The sequence below is a fragment of the Talpa occidentalis genome, unplaced genomic scaffold (assembly GCF_014898055.3).
Source record: "Talpa occidentalis isolate TD23 unplaced genomic scaffold, MPIMG_talOcc4v2.1 talOcc4.3, whole genome shotgun sequence".
In the NCBI taxonomy this organism is placed as follows: Eukaryota; Metazoa; Chordata; class Mammalia; order Eulipotyphla; family Talpidae; genus Talpa; species Talpa occidentalis.
Genome location: NW_023603184.1, coordinates 25,327,176 through 25,344,070, shown reverse-complemented (window position 1 = coordinate 25,344,070; position 16,895 = coordinate 25,327,176). Strand labels below are relative to the sequence as shown.

General features: G+C 40.5%; 1 protein-coding gene across 4 annotated transcripts in view; it reads left to right on the top strand.

Annotated features, from left to right (window-relative positions):
- The first annotated feature begins 6,873 nt into the window (after positions 1-6,873).
- Positions 6,874-16,895, top strand: part of STK33 (serine/threonine kinase 33) — a 152,839-nt gene continuing 142,817 nt past the window's right edge. For all 4 annotated transcript variants that reach the window (XM_037522619.2, XM_054699365.1, XM_037522617.2 and 1 more), the window contains exon 1: positions 6,874-7,052. The gene's annotated coding sequence lies outside the window, so the exon portion shown is untranslated. The remainder of the gene's footprint in view (positions 7,053-16,895) is intronic.

Genomic DNA, 16,895 nt, shown 5'->3' with positions numbered 1-16,895 from the left:
ATAATCATGATGGGTCTCACATGTGCCAGCTTTGTGGTCTTGGACAGGTAGCCCCAGCACACTGTACTTCTGTTTCAGAAAGTGGGATAGTAACACTATCTACTGTTGTGAGGACTGAATAAGTTAAAATACATAAAGCATATGGGACAGTGACTTAGTATTACTTGTATTTTATGATATCTAAGACACAAAGATGCTGGTACTTTCTAGGTCCTTCAGGAAGGTGTCAACAGAATGTTTTTATACCATATGTCAGGACCTTGGCTGAAACAATAGTAATATGTAATCAATTATAAGACACCTCAGCTTCAAAAATGTTCTAATAAGTGAAAAAATGTGGTTTTAAGAATCCATGAAATACAAAGCATTATTTAGTTTGTTTTTTTTTTTAAATTGAGATTTATGGCATCCATATGCCATAAAATTCACCCTTTTAAAGCATGCAATTCAATGTTTTTTAGTATAGTCACAAGGTGGTACAATCATAACCATCGTGTAATTTGAAATTCCATATGTCTAAGCAGTATAACTCTATCCCCTGCTCCTTCCAGTCCCTGGCAACTACTAATGTACTTTATATATTCTGGACATTTCATATAAATGGATTTATTCAATATATGGTGTTTTGAATCTGGCTTTTTTTTATTTAACATAAATAAGGTTTTCAAGTATCATCCATGATGTAGAATTTATCAGTATTCATTCCTTTTTGTAGCCAAATACAATTCCATTGTATGGGTATACAATCTCTTTCTCTCTGTCTCTCTCTGTCTCTTACTCTCTCTCTTTCTTTCTCTTTCTCTCTCTCCATCATTTTTTGACTATTATGAATAATGCTTCTGTGAACATTCATGTATAAGTTCTTTGTGGATATGTGATTTTAGTTCTCCTGAGTATACACCCTGTAATGGTATAACTCTGTTTCTTGAACTACTAGACTGTTTTCCAAAGTGATTGTACTATTTTATATTCTGACCAGTTTTAACTTTTGAGTTGTAGGATTTTAAAATATATTTTATTTTAGATACTAGATTCTTATCAGGTATAAGGCTTGCAAATATTTTCTTCCATTTTGTGAGTTGTCTTTTCATTTTCTTGATAGTGCCCTTTGAAACACAAAAGTTTTAATTTTTATGAAATTCAATTTATATATATTTTTTCTAAGAGTTTTATAGTTTTAGTTCTTACATTTAGATTTTTGATCAATTTTGATTTAACTTTTGTTTAAGATGTTTTTCTTAAGATTGTTTTGTCTTTTCTGAGTTTCTTGCATTTGCATATGAACTTTAAGAACAGATGGTCAATTTCTAAAAAAAAGGCAGCTAAAATTTTGGTGAGGCTTGCATTGATTCATATATCAATTTGGAAAGTATGCCATTTTAAGATGTCAAGTGTTCAGATACATGAAACTGTTGATTTTTGTTTTCATGTGCACTAACCTCAACTGTAATTAGTCTTAACCTATTAGGAGGCTGAGTCAGACGTCCATAGTTGATCAGACAAACTGAGTTAATTGTCAAATGTTTATTTCCTTTTGAACTGTTAGGATAAGATAGTTTTACTTTTGTCAAGGTAGAAGAAGAGAAAAGTAGAAAAACTTGTATAAATTGGTAGAGTCTACCAATAACCAAAAGTCCTCATTAGGAATACATTACATTTTGCAGTATATAATTTTCAAAGACATTCTCTTTATGTAAGAGATCTTAATGTAGCACATGATTCAAACACCTCTAAATTTACTTTGTTGAATAGCATATTTATGTGTTTTTGTTCTTAGTGTTGTAGTCTTTTAAATAACAGGGATAAATTATAACTAATGTATAAATTAACTGCTTAAGAAAACTGAAGTCTATCCTATCCCCACTAAACATGCTATTTTTTTAAAAAAGATTTATTTTATTTATTTATGCATACAAGAACTAGGGTGTAGGCCAGAGGTGGGGTGTGTGTGAGAGGAATCACTAGAGACAGAGTGGGGAGCAGAACAGGAGGATTTACTGAAATGCACTGCTGAGGGGAACAGGTGAGACAGGAGAGGTCTGCTACACCATGTGGGTTAGCTCCCTGGCCTGAGGATCAAACTCATGCAGCAGTGGCCATAGCTTGGTAGCACTGAGGCTTTAACCCCTGCACCACCAGGGAGGCCCCAAACATGGTATTTTTACTCACAGGATCAACAAAGCCTGGAACAAACTGTAATAATTGCTACTATATTTTGTTATACGGACAAACTTCATTTCTGATCTTCAATGTCAAGCAATTTGATACCTACCGCATTGTAACAAAGAAGTTACCATAGAGTGTTTAAGTAAATAACATATAACACTTGTTGCCAATGGTGACATTAATAATTGTAGGAATAGAACAAGAGCAGCCCCTGGAATAGATTGAATTCCCTTGGCAGTGTCCAGAGTTTGTCATGTTAGTGGCCATGGTGTTGCAAACACTATCTCAGTGACAACTGGTGACTTCAGCTGTGGTAACTAGCTATAATATTTAATGTAACTGCTTTGAGCCACTTGAAAACTTTAAAAATATTTTGTCTAAGATATTTACATCCAGGGTTCCTCAGGAAAATCCAGTGCCTTTATGTACATATTTTAGAGAATTGTGTTTTACTTCCTTGTGTGATTTCTCTGAACATCTCTATGACTGTTAGTGACATTTACATGCTAGAAATGAGTATTGTCTATTTGTCAGTCTATTTACCTACTGTCTATCCATCTCTATGTTATCACGTTCTGTAAAGTCCCTTTCTTCTTTCTTCTATCTTTCCTGTCTCTCTTCCTTTCTCCCAGTCTTTCCTTAATTTACTAATGCTACAACTGTTATTAAATAGCTGCTAGGTGCCAAGAACTGTCCCAGGTTTGGGGAACAAGCAATAAAAAAAGAGGCTGGGTTCTTACTGTCTTGGAAGTTAATCCCTGGTGAGGGAAGAAATAAAATAAATGAGATTGCTTTAGATGCTCTTAAATGCTGTAATATAGCAAAGGAGAGTAATGTGATAGACTGTGGGATAGAACTATTTTAGACAGATGGTTTAGATAGGCAAATCATGGAAGGCTTCTCTGAGGAGGTGGCAAGCCAGCTGAGAGCTGAATGTTGAAAAGGAGCCAGACTTGTGGAGGTTGGTGGCAGAGCCATATAGGCAGAGGAAATAACAAGCAGCTCAAAACAATACAGTTAAAACAATGAAATTAATACAAAAAGATTAAAGTAGAAGTGAGAGAAAAATGAGAGAACTAGTGAAAGTTGTAATGATACTATGCAAGCCAGAGTTCAACACGTTACTGAAGAAGCTGCAAATTTGGTTCTGTTCTTCGTGGAAGCAATGTGAAGAGGAAAATGTGACTAGTTCATGGTATACTTTTTTTTTAAAAAAAGATTTATTTATTTATTTATACAAGCACTGGGTACGGTCAGAAGCGTGGGAGGGTGAGAGAATTCACCAGAGCCAGAGGGGAGAGCAGAGCAGGCAGACTGACAAAGTACACTGCTGAGGGGAGCAGCGGGCGGCAGGAGAGGTCTGTCGCGCCATGTGGCACCCTTGCCCGGTGGTGGCCAGGGATCGGACCTGCACTGCAGAGGCTGCTGACAGCTTCGCAGCCCAGCGCTCAACCACTGCGCCACCAGGGGAGGCCCTCATGGTATACTTTTGTCACAAGGAAAAGGGATCTCAGTTTTTCAAGGGGAATTTTTTTTTTTTTTTTCTGGCACTCAGGTTACATTTTGCATGGACCTTCCTATAAGGGGCATAGAGTGACTTTATTCAGTGGGGTAGCCCCTCCCCGCCATAGATGTCTACCTCCTAATCTTGGGTACCCATGAATATGTCAACTTATATGCAAAAAGCACTTTGCAGATGTGATTAAGTTAAGAACTTTAAGATGGGGAATATATCCTGGGTTTTCTGGATGGGTCTAATCTAATCAAATGGGTCCTTAAAAGTTGAGAACCTTTTTAGTTACAATAAGAGAGAGATGGGATCTCAGAAGTACAGAAAGATGCAATGTCGCTGCCTCTAAAGTTAGAGGAAAAGAGCTATGAGCCAAGGAATGTAAATAGCCTGCAGAAGCTGGGAAAGGCTAGGAAACAGATTCTCCCCTAGAACCTGAAGAAAGAAACCACCCCTGTAGACAATGATTTAAGTCCAGTGAGTCCTGTGTCAGACTTCTGACACAGAACTGCAGGATAATGTATTTGTATTGTTTAAGCCATCAAGTTTGTAGTAATTTGTTGCAACATCCTTATAAAACCAATATAATTAGATCATTTTATGTGCAGTAACAGAAATTCAGTCATTTGAACTAACTTAAGTGAAAAAGGATCTTTTTGATAGATTTGAAAATAGTCCATGGACTTCAAAGCTGAGGATTCAGCTCATTTCAGGAAATGCTTTGGTCAGGGAATGGAAAACTGTCAGAATTCTTTTTGTTTCTGCTCTCTGAGTCTTTTTTCATTCTTCCTATTTTCATTTTTCCTGCAGTCTGGTGTTTTGCATTTCTCCAGGTCACATGTTGGCAAAGCATCAGTGGACAGCTCCTGATTTTCTCTTACAGTTTTCTATGTCTCCACATTAGCTACCTAGAGAAAAACTCAAGTCTCGCAGTCTTAATTTCAAATTTCTGGGAAAGGGATGTGATTGGCTCAGATTGAATCTGGTACTATATTGGAGCAACTGACTGTGACTGGGTAGCCTAGTTACATTGTCTAAAGATCGTGGACTAGTTTCCAGAAAGGGACAGCTAGTTATATTGCTGTTTTTCAAGTGCAACTTACAACTCATATAGGGATCAAGAAATCATTTTATGGGTGAAAACCACCATTAAAAAGATATTTTAAAGTATCAGCATGCATAGCATGTAATAGTTTATGGAGTAATAGTTTATGAGTAATAGTTTATGGAATTTGTTTTAGTTCTTAAATGTGTAAATACACATATACTAGGTCATAATGTAAAATATATTCTTTTTGGTGATCATGGTCCCAAAAGTTTGAAAAACGTATGGGCTGGGTAATCTGGTATGATTCTGCTTATAGGGAGATAATAAACATCATTTAAATACTAATCCCTCTAGTAAATGCAGAGGTGGCATGAGTATGTGTTTTTTTCTTTAACAGTGTCTCTTAAGATAAACAGATGGCATAGGACAAAACCTTATGGTTCAGGCAATTTTGCAAGGGTGAAGTGGTACAAACACACTGCTTTTTGAGTCTGGTTAAATTTAGGATACGATATAATCCAGTGGTTCCCCAGCCTGACTTTGTATCAAATCTACTTGAAGACCTTTTGAACATGGTTTCATGGACTCAATCAGAATTTCTGGAAATGTAACCTGTGAATCTATATTTAACACAAAATAAAGCAAAAGAAGCAGAGCTCCCCTGAGAAGTCTGTGATATGTAGTCAAGATTCAGACTCACTGACCCAGAGGATAGACAGAGGATGGGGTCATCTGCATGCTGTTCAAACAATTCTCCATAACTACAATGATTTTCAACCAGGCTTTTCTTAGACACGAAGAAGAGAACAGTTCAAAGTTATTTGTTCATAAGGACCTGGAACTTAAGCCTTCATAGTTTCCGATTAAAGGCAGATCCATATGTCACAGTCCAATGAAGCAGATGGTAGAGTTTATCTCCTTTTGTTGGACATTGTGACATTAAATTCATGCTTGGATAGGAGCAGAGTCAGGGGAAAGAGGAAGAGAGAAAAGCCTTGCACGTTATTCCAGACCCCATTTAAACAATAATTCTGTACTTCTCCAGAACAAAATCTGGTTGTGATTCCAAAGTTTTACAGGACAGGACGTGGTATGGATTATTTGAGCCTGGAAAATTTGCAAAACTGAAGTCACCAGTTGCTCATGATGGCCATTGTGAATTTTCTGATGAACAAGATGAATGAGTAGCCAAATGTAGCTCTACTTTTAAGCAATAAAATCAATGAAACTGCTTTATCAAGTTATCAGCTACCAATCAAGTACATTTTAGAGTACATCTGCCTGAAATTAGGTTAGTATTAGGAAGTGGAAATTCTTCCCTACAGCTGCTACAGAGCAAGACCCATGTGTCATTCCTTGTTCAGGTCAAGAAATAAATTAGCATACAGCTGGAGTCTGTATTCCAGCCTCTGTTGCAGGGGTTATGCATTGGATGGCCCCGCAGAGGTTTGTGGCTAAAACATATTCCTGGGAGTTGTCATTTGACCTGTCAGATGATTTCTTGGCCTCTCTGTGGGGACACACACCCTCCACCCCGGGCCTCCTCCCATCACGGATATAAATTCATTTCCCAGCCTTTTTTTGGCTAGCTTGGCACTCACTCCAGTGCAAGGCTTGCAGCCCCAGCTTCAGCGGGCTGGGCAATGAGGCCTCGGCCCTGAGTGAGAATATTGGCCCGGCTCTCATCTCAGTCCCACGAAAATACTGTTTTAAACTTCTAATTTCGTGTAACATGTGACTACTTCTCTGTCCCCGAAACAGGCGTCTCAGGTGGGCCCTGAAGACCTGCTGCTCAGACAGAAGCCTCTGCGCGCGCCCGAGGCCGGCGGACGCCTCCTCCCAGCCGGGACGCCCGGGGCGCGGGTCGGCGCGTTTGTCCCCGCGCGGCCCCCGTTCTCCAGGCCGCGGCGGCTCCGCCAGCGCAAAGTTTCTCCAGGTGCGGGAAGCCGCGCCGGGCGGCTGCCCCCGCGAAGGTGCGCGCCCGTGGGGGGCGGGCGGGCCGGCAGCCGGGGTGAGTAGCCGCGGGCGTCGCGGCGCAGGGCGGGCCCCGCGGGAGGCAGCGCGTTGCTATGGCAGCGCGAGGGCAAACGGGCCTCCGGGGCTCCCGCTGCCGGGTCAGCTGGCGGCCCCGAGCCGCGGAGGGACCGGGCCGAGGCCTGCCCCCGCTCCTGGCGTCTCCCGGGGCCGAGCGGTCGTGACCCCCATTTTCCCCGGGTCCGCAGTGCGGGGTGACCCCTTCCCTGGCTGCGCCGCCGGTTCTCCTACACCTGCTCACTTCCACCCCATCTTGAGAAGTGAAGCTGTTTGAAAATTTAAAGCGAACATAGGGTAAGTGTGATTTAGGAAAAGTAACATTCTTAAAGGTTTTGAAGTCGTAATTATTCTCCGCACCCCCTGCCCCTCTCTTGTCCTAGCCACTGGCACTTAGTCGGACCTCATTGTAGGGTAGCTCTTTCTTACAGAATGTCATACAGTCCCTTGCACACAGCTATCGCCTAACGGACCCAACGGGGGTCTTTGCTCACTGCCCAGAAAGCCAAGCTCCCACCCAGGGGACTGTTTGCACAGAGTTTATTGTTGGCAGCGGCTGCCGAGGGAGAGGGCGGAGTTGATACTCTAAAAGCAGCTGAGTCTTTGGATGGGGCATGGTGGTGGTCTTGGAATTATTTGGGGGTGGGTGTGTTAGGGAGAAATGATGTCCTCAGCTAATCCCACACAGGCTTTGTGGACTCCACCCCCACTCCAGACCAGAGCCATCAAGACATTGGGAAAGACAAATCCCATCACCACCAAAGGGAAGGTGGCTGGGACCTGAGGGTGGAGTTAAGCAGCCAGGTTGGGTATAAAAACCAAACACGTGGGCCTTGGGGGGCTCGCTGTCGCTGGCCTCCTGGCTACACAGCTCCTGGCTCGAGGCCAGCTCTCAGAGGCCATTTGGGATTCCTGATCGGCGGATCGGGTAGGACTCATATAAAACTTTGTCTCCCACTTTTCTTCCTGAGCTGTACATTTCCTCATTTCCCCTTCCCTTGTAAATAAACCTTTTATTAACCTTTCGCGTGTGCCTGCAGTAGAGCATTGATAAGTCCTTTTAAGCGCGCGGGTGAGGACCCACAGTCAGGCACCCCGTTTTGTATCGGGGCTGCTCTACAACAGGTGGGGATGTGAGGGGCTTCATCTGTAGGGCAGTATAGGCTCCCGAGTTAGTGTTAATCCTCTTCGGTGCTGTTCCTTTTTGGTTAACAGCCCGTGGTCGGCAGGTGCTTGGCCTGGTGTTGTCAACCAGGGAGAGGGACAGAGTTGTTAGAGATGAATGCTGTTGGAAGAGTAAATCAGGTGGTGAGAGAGAAGGGAGAACTTTTCCATTCTAAGAGATTTTTAAGCTACAAAATGAAGGGAGTCGGGCTACAGATGCGCACAGGCGACAGTGTGACTTTCTGGGTACTAGACAGGTCATTTTCGCACCCTACCGCAGTTTCCTCATCTGTAAATGCAGGTTATAATTACCGACAAAGTTGTAGGCTTGAAGGAGCCTGTATGTGAAACTGCTTATTGAACAGCTAATGTAAAGCACTTGAGAGTTGATGTTAAGGGATATTTGCATGCCGTAGCTAAGGAGGTGTGGGGTATTTTTTTGTTTTGTTTTGTCTGACCACCATATAACTCCAATAGCCAACCAGAAATAGTATAGTCACACACTGGAGGAAGGTTCTGTGAATGGGAAAAAAAAACAAAAACCACACTCCAAGGTTTGACCCTTGTCTTTCTCTCCTTGCTTTATGCATTCCTCTGTGCCATTGTTTCAAATTATGCAGATGTCTCACACTTAAATTTCAACACCATGTAAATCTCTAGTGTTTCTATCTCAAGGAGTCATACCATGATCCATCCAGCTGGTTTCCAAGCAAGAAATCTTGGATTCAAACTTGACACCTGGCACTCCCTGGCACTTCCATATATAAGTCATCAAGTTTTATTTATTTTATCTTCAAACTACTCTCAAATCCTTCTGTCCCTACCACTATCTCCCTAGACCAAGTTACCATTATCTCCTGCCTGGTCTTCTGTAGTAGCCTCCTAGCTGGTCTAAAGATATTCCCCCATCCTTTATTATTATTTCTACCGCAGCTAGGGTAATCTTTTGATTATGATTAGAGCCATCTTCCCCTCCCTTAACCCCCAAATCCATAATTATTTCTCATTGCTCATAGGTAAAGATACAACTCTTCAGTGTATCCCTATAAATTGGGTGATTATATACTTTTACATCCATACCAAGACTTTTTAAAAATCATATTTAGAGAATGTTTTTCCTTATTTTTTTATTAAGGTAATATTCATTTACATTACTGAGTATGATTTTGGTAGGAGGCTAAGGTTCATACACACACACAGATACACTCTCATACACACACAGCAGTACTACTCAGTTCTAAAAAATGATGCAGTTTCATCATTTGCAGCAACATGGTTGGGACTGGAAGGGATTATGCTAAGAGCAGTAAGAAAGAGAAAGACAAATACCTAATGGTATCACATGTGGAATATAAAAAAAAAGGTGAGATAAAACCAAACCAATAACAAACCCTAGAAATCTGACTTTGAGGCTACCATGGGAAGGGGGTGCAAGCTGGGAACAGGGCACAATGGACTTTGGCGGAGAACTCCGGGCGCGTTGGTGGTGGGTGTAGTGTGGTAACATACACCTGAAGTGTGATCCTGTACCTCTAAATTGTATGTAATGTTGTAAACCAGTGTTACTTGAATTAAAAAAGCATTCTTGTTTGATATTAGGTTTTTTTTTTTTTGGCAAATTACTTATACACATTCTTTACTTATTTTTATATTGGAGTCTCAGGTTTGTTTTTTTTATTAATAGTTTAATTGTTGGATTTCTGTCTCCCCCAGCCCAGGTAGGAGCCAGTATACTGGGCTTTGGTTGGTTGGTTGGCTAAGGTATCCCTGGAGCCTGGGGCGAGTTGTTACTTGCCTGCAAGCCTCCGGGGAAAGAGAAAGCAATGTTTCAGAGACTGGGACTTGGGGAAAATCTGGAATCAGGCCTAGGCTGATTTTGCTGTTTATCTGAGTCTTCAGTCTTACAGGGCTTAGAAGAAAGAGGGCATTCAGGTAGGAGGCAAAGGATCAAAGCAGATTATGAGAGGTAGAGAGATTCTCAAACATGAAACTGTACCCTCTATTTTGTAGGGAATTTGCAATTTCTTGTATGGATGAGGAGGGAAATACTGGGGGCTCTTGGCCTGATACTGATTTGTATGCTCTATTAAACCTTACTTGTCATATGGGGGCATTTCCCCCACAACTGCTTTTTTTAAAAGTTTTATTTATGCATGCAAGAACGGGGGTATAGGCCAGAGGTGTGTGGGGTGAGAGGATTCACCAGAGGCAGAGGGGAGCAGCGGGCGAGACAGGAGAGGACTGCTGCACCATGTGGGTAGCTCCCTGGCTGGCCTGGGATCGAACTCTTGCTGCAGAGGTTGCAGATAGGGTCACAGTGCTGTGCTTAACCTCTTGTGCCATCAGGGAGGCCCCCCACAACTGCTTTTTAATTTAATTTAAGATGCCTTTTGATTTATAGCAATCAAGTCAGTTTTATGTTGTCTACCTTTAATCTTTTCTTTTTGATTCATTGCTTTTATACTTAGAAAATGCTTTCCATGCAGAGACCAGCTAACGATCTACATAGTCTATAAAAATCTTTTGTGATGTCAGCAAATAAAGTGTTAAGGAAAGTAAGTAAAAGAGAGTTTTGTGATTTCTAATAAAAAGCTTAGAAGATGATGGTACAAAAGGTGATACTCAAGTCAACTTCATGTCTCCTTGAAGATAGGAAAAGAACTTATGCTCCTATAAGGGAGGTTGAGGAAAATTTGTCCTGATGGTTTCTATCCACATTGAGCACTTGTAGAGTCTTCTCCCTGGAGGCTTTTATGAGTCTCCTGAAAGAGAAGATGGCATCTCTGATGATACTTCCTACTTGTTTCATCCATCTGATGACTCTGTAGTATTTCAAGCACCCCCATTTGTTTGAGAATTTATTTCTTTGTTTTTAAAAAAGGCTTTAAAAAAGGAAAATGCAAAGTTAATTGCTAACCTTCTGGGCATTGAAAATAGTATGATTTAGAAGGAAATCTCCCTTGCTGCTGAACCTTAATAGAGATCACTGAGAAGATTGTGTTTTGATTGGATCTGTCCTTGGGATCCAACGTGTGAAAAGTGGACAACGTATTGTTAAACTGTGCTAATATATTCTTTCTTAGTTTATTAACTAAAATCATAGGGTTCATGAGAAATTAATCACCTAACAAATTCTTTCAAATTTTATTGGCCAGAAGGTGTGTTATTTCAGAAAGGTTTATAAGGTGAAGGGCAGTTTTATAATTAGTCACAATGTTCTTTCTACTTATAATGGACTAATTATCTTTATTAATAATAATTTATTTGCCAGTTTGAATATCAATGAGGATGTGGTATTAGAATAGGAATAAAGCAAAGAAAAAAACTGCTTTCTATTGATGAAGATAAGTTGAATCAGAAATAGTTATTACCATGTGCCTTATTTTTTAATCAAAATTATTTAGTAAACATTATTAACTATTTATTGGGTATATAGGATGTGCCAGGCACAGACATTGTGTTACTTTTTCATTTTTACATTGTCTATATAGAGAATTTGCCTGTGATTACATATTCTTAACATGAGCTGTGCTTATTTGGAAAACTGGTCATTTGGACTCACACATATTCATTCAGGGAATCTAATAAAAGCCTTATAGAAAATGTTCATCTCCTCTCTAAGGTTGAGATGCTGGTAATTGAAAGTTCTACTCTGTTACTTTGTTGTTATCACGGTAGAATGATCACCTGCCCACAGAGCTGGCTGGGAGAGAATCCATTTACTATTTACCAGAGGCAGCAGCGTCTGAGGCTCAGGTTCTTATACTTGAATTCTTTCAAGTCTGTTTGCTGTTAGCATATCTAACATAGAGGCTCTTATATCTGCTCTAGGGAGCTCAGATTCCAAGTAGCTGAGGTATCAGGAAGAAAGCAAATATTTATCTTTGGATGTTTTTCATGGAAATCAAATTAATTTTTCCTCAATCTTTTTTTTTTTTTATGGTGGTGTTCAGTTTTTGGCAATAGAATTCAATACTTTTCATATTATTGTGAAAATCAACACCAATGTCCAACAGTGATTTTCAAGTTAATTGCTTTTCTGTTGTATCTCCTTGATGGTACACATATGTTATAATGTGAATACATAGGTCCCTTTTATACTTGCATCTCACTTTTTTTTAAATTGAGGTATAATTAACATAACATAAAATTTACCCTTTTAAAGTGTATGGTTTAAGTTTTTAGTATATCTCAAAGTTTTGCAACCATTACCACTAATTCTAGAATGTCTCATCATCCCAGAAAGAAACCCCATATCCATTTATAGTCATTACCTGTTCTCCCCACCCCAGCCACTGGCAAACACTAGTGCTGTATTGTTTTTTTTTTAAGTTTTATTTTTTTATGCATACAAGAACTGGGGTACACACCAGAGGTGTGGAGGGTGTGAAGATTCACCAGAAAGAGAGTGGGGAGCAGAACAGGTTGATCTATTGAAATACACTGCTGAGGGGAGCAGTGGGCAAGACAGGAGAGGTCTGCTGCACCATGTAGGTCACCTCCCAGCCAGGGATTGAACTTGTGCTGCAGTGGCTGTGGACAGCGCCACAGTGCTGTGTCTTAACCTTTTTTTTTTTTTTTTTAAGATTTATTTATTTATAGAAGAACTGGGGTACAGGTCAGAGGCATGGGAGGGTGATAAAATTCACCAGAGAGAGTGGGGAGCAGAACTGGCAGATGGACTGAAGACACTGCTGAGGGGAGCAGTGGGCAAGACAGGAGAGGTCTGCCACGCCATGTGGGAATCTCCCTGGCTGGCCGGGAATCGAACACTTGCTGCAGAGGCTGCAGACAGCTTCACAGCGCAGCGCTCAACCTGCTGTGCCACCGGGGAGGCCCTGTGTCTTAACCTTTTGTGCCACCAGGGAGGCCCCACTAGTCTTGTTTTATCTCTGTATAGATTTGCTTATTATGAACATTTTATATAAATGGAATTATACAGCATGAGACCATTTGCATTTGAGTTCTTTTCACTTATGCTATTTTCAGGGATCATTTCTATTGTACTATGTATCAGTACTTCATTCCTTTTTATCACTAAATAAACATTGTGGGATTAATCTACCATATTTTGTTTATTCATTCATTTGTGAGTGGCTGTTTGGGTTGTTTCCATTTTGGGGGGCTATTATGAATAATGCTGCTATGAATATTTGCATACAGTTTTTTTGTGTGTGAACATATGTTCTCATTTCTCTTGAATTTTTAAGTAGGAGTGGAATTTCTGGTCATATAGTAAATCTATGTTTAACTTTTTGAAGAACTGCCAAATTGTTTTCCAAAGTAACTGCATTTGACATTCCCACTATCAATGCATGAGGACTCCATTTCTCCCCAGTGTCATCAACACTTTTATTGACTGTACACATCCTAGTATGTGTGAAGTGGTACCTCATTATAGTTTTGATTTGCATTTTTCTGGTGACTTATAATGTTGAGCATCTTTTCATGTGATTACTGGCTATTTTCATATCATCTTTGGAGAAATATCTATTTAAATATTTTTTAATATTTATTTGGGTTGTCTTTTCAATGTTGTACGAGTTCATTATATATTCCGGACACTAGACTCTTATCAGATACCTGATTTGCAAATATTTCTCCCATTCTGTAGGCTGTCTTTTTGCTTTCTTGTCCTCGGAGAAACAAAGACTTTTAATTTTTGAAGTCTATTATAACTATTTTTTCTTTGGTTACTTGGCTTTGGATGTCAGATCTTAAAAGCTATTGTCTAATTAAGTTCATGAAGATTGACCTTTACATTTTCTAAAAGTTTTGTAGTTCTTACATTGAGGCCTTTGGTGTATTTTGTGTTAATTTTTGTAAATGTTGTGAGATAGTTATCAAATTTATTCTTTTACATGTGGGTATCCAGTTGTCCAGCACCATTATTGTTTTCAAAGTATTGTTTGAGTCAACTTATGAGCCATATTTTGGAAAAATAAAATTTGGCTTATTCCTTGTCACCTCCATTAGATGCCACCATCTTACACAGGGGAAGGCAAACAACATCTGTATTACTCCTAAGGATGCGGGCTCCCAATTTCCATGCAGGCTCCCAGCTTGGTCTACTATAGTGTAGTGGATGTAAGCTTTAGGGCTGCTTCATCCTCAGACTTAAGGCCTCTAAGTGGACCCATGAGGTGGCTTCCTTGCCATGTTTTCTCTGCATCCTAACCTCATTCCCACTTCACCATTTGCGGAAAGGGAAAAGTGAAAGAAAAGTTACTTCTTTCAGACCTGGGGAGGCTCTAAAATTTTCTTTCCAGGCTCGCGTGAGGGCAGGAAGAACATTGCGATCCTTTCCACAAAGAGGTACCCTGGGGGTCATCATCGAGGGAAGACAGAGCTTTGTCTCCTTGGATCTGCCATTGAAAGTTCCAGGGATTCTCCCTCTGGAGTCATTAGTCATTACCAGTTCATCCTCAGCTGGCTTCAGAATTCCTCTTCCTGGGGGTGAAGTGATAGGGAAGGGAGCCTTGTCCTCCCCCTACATTTCAAATGTGTAAATGCCGGAAAAGCCTAGTACTTGGGGTAGGGGGTGTCAGATTTCAGTTTTACATACTTGCCTTCAGTTTCTTTCTCCATAAAACAGGGTTTATAATCCCAGTTTCCCAGGATTATGATGAAAGTCAAGTCAAATATCATATGTAAGTGTCTTACAAATTTGTAGCCTCTTGATAAATGTTAGTTTCCCTTTACTCCCAGTCACATTTTCTGGGAAATTAGTACAAAAGCAGCTTCAAAAAATTCTGTTGCAAGGGACATTTATATTCATGAACATAATATTTAGGTGAATCTTTCAAAGTTCATTCCATGTTTGCATGCTTGAGTTAAACAGTACATTTTACTGATCACTTACTGTGTTTCAGCCACTATTTTCTGTATATGTCATAAAAATCAGTGGAGGACATGATCCACATACATGATGTATGGTTTTCATGTCATTCATCCTCATCTCACTTGACTCATTCACTTACGAAATTATGAGCCACTTATCAAATTACTATGATAGGTTCCTGGAATACGAAGATACAATCTTTGTGAGCTCACAGTCTGTTGTGAAGGGAAGCAAACCAAGAAATTTTAATATCTTATGGGAGGAAAGGATGTAAGAGTCATTACAGATCGATAGTATGGGAGCTGGAGGGAGAATATGTCAAAACAGCTTGGGCAAGTCAGGGAAGGATGAGCAAAGGGGGACGGGAAGATGAAGCAGAATGAACAGCCAGCCTAAAGGAGTTGGGAAAAGGTGTAGGCCTTTAAGAAAATTGGTATCTGGGGAATAATTGGAGACAGTAGAAAACTAGCAGTGCCCCACTCACAAGAGCCTGTTTAGATGGACTGAGATGTAAGGTCAGTTTTGATTGAGAAGACAACGTACAATGTGGTTAAAAATTAACATTTACATTGATTTGATTATTCTAAGACTAGCTTTAAAAAATGATGTTCTTGTTCTTTTTCTTTTGTCTTAACATTTTCCCCAGACATCTGCTAATTGGGGCTTGTGCCTTCCTGATTCTCTTCATTTGGCATCCTGCCACTCTAATTTGATCCTAGGTTACCTGCCTGTTTACTTTGTTTTGGGCTATGACCCCATAACTCATGGAGAGCTTGATTTGTGGCTGTATATTTTCTCTGGAAGGTTGTCTCCTGTAACAGTAACAGGAAAAACCCATCAGGTTGACCAGTGGAGATGCAGTGGAGATAGCTGTTGCAGAAGGGACAGCTGTCCACAGGTGCTTCTGATACTAGCATAATCATAACCTTTCTTCTGAGTGCCCATCATCACTGACTGACTTTGCTCCAGGGATGTGCCTCTTGGTTTCTCTTGATTTGCCTTGATCAGAGTACTGAATTAGCTGTTCAGTTTCAGGATTGAGATTGTTCAGGGTTGAGGGGTAGTTTAGCAGTTCATTAGTCTTAGTCTTGGTTGGTGGAGTGGCAGGATGGCATAGAGCAGGATTTCTAGGATTCAAGCAGACAGGTGAAGGAGAAGAGTTCTAGAGCCCTCAGTGGCTTTTGCAGGCTTTTATTGGGATTTACCAGGTACATGGCAAGCAGGGGGCTAGGCAGGCCTCCCAGCCCCCAGCAAGTCTTCACTCTTTCTGGGCTCTCCGGCCTTCTCTCGTGTCCTTTGCGCTCTCTCTTGTTCTGGTGTCTTTTGCTTTTTCGTTCTGCTGTTTTGCTGGCATCCCCATGACACCGCCCTTATCGGCCCAGTCTCTCAGCCCAGGTGTACCCACTTACATATGCCCACACCCTATTCCAGGTGCCCACCATCAGGCATGCATTCAGGACCACAGATCCATCATCAATCCTAATGGCGGGAGGGCAGAAAAGTCTGATACTTTTTTACCTTACCCTACAGTTGGGGTAGCCATCTTCCAAGTATTTGGTCATTTATCTTATCCTCAACACTCAGTATGGTGGCCCTTGAGACATGAAAGAACATGTCTGAATTTCCGTGGGTCATGTATGTAGGACTTTGTCCTAAGATTGTCCCTATATTATAAATTATTTAAGAAACTGATCTTGAGAATAAGATTAGCTAGAGGTGGGAAGGGATTGAAGGGTTCTAGTGGACAAGAGGCCAGATTTTGGTCTCGAATTCTGGCCCTGCTTCTTACTAGCTTTGTGTGTGTGTGTGTTTTCCATATAAATTCCCCTTAGCCTAAAATAATTCTGTGACTCAGTAAATGTGACAGGCAGTGACTATACCGATTAGATCTGGATTCGTGAAGCAGATTGAGTGGCAGAATTTTAGCTTTTTGAGCTCAGCCATTAGTGAATTGAAATTGTAATAGCTATATTTATTATACCCAGAATTGAATGCGTTATTAATAAGCTATTCCTTAGCTCCATATTATCTCTGTTTTACAGACTAATTTTTTTCAATAGGATTTCCTTAATTGTATCAAATGTTTCCAAGAATCCTTAACATGTCTGATTGGTATAATCTCCAGGGAAACTAAA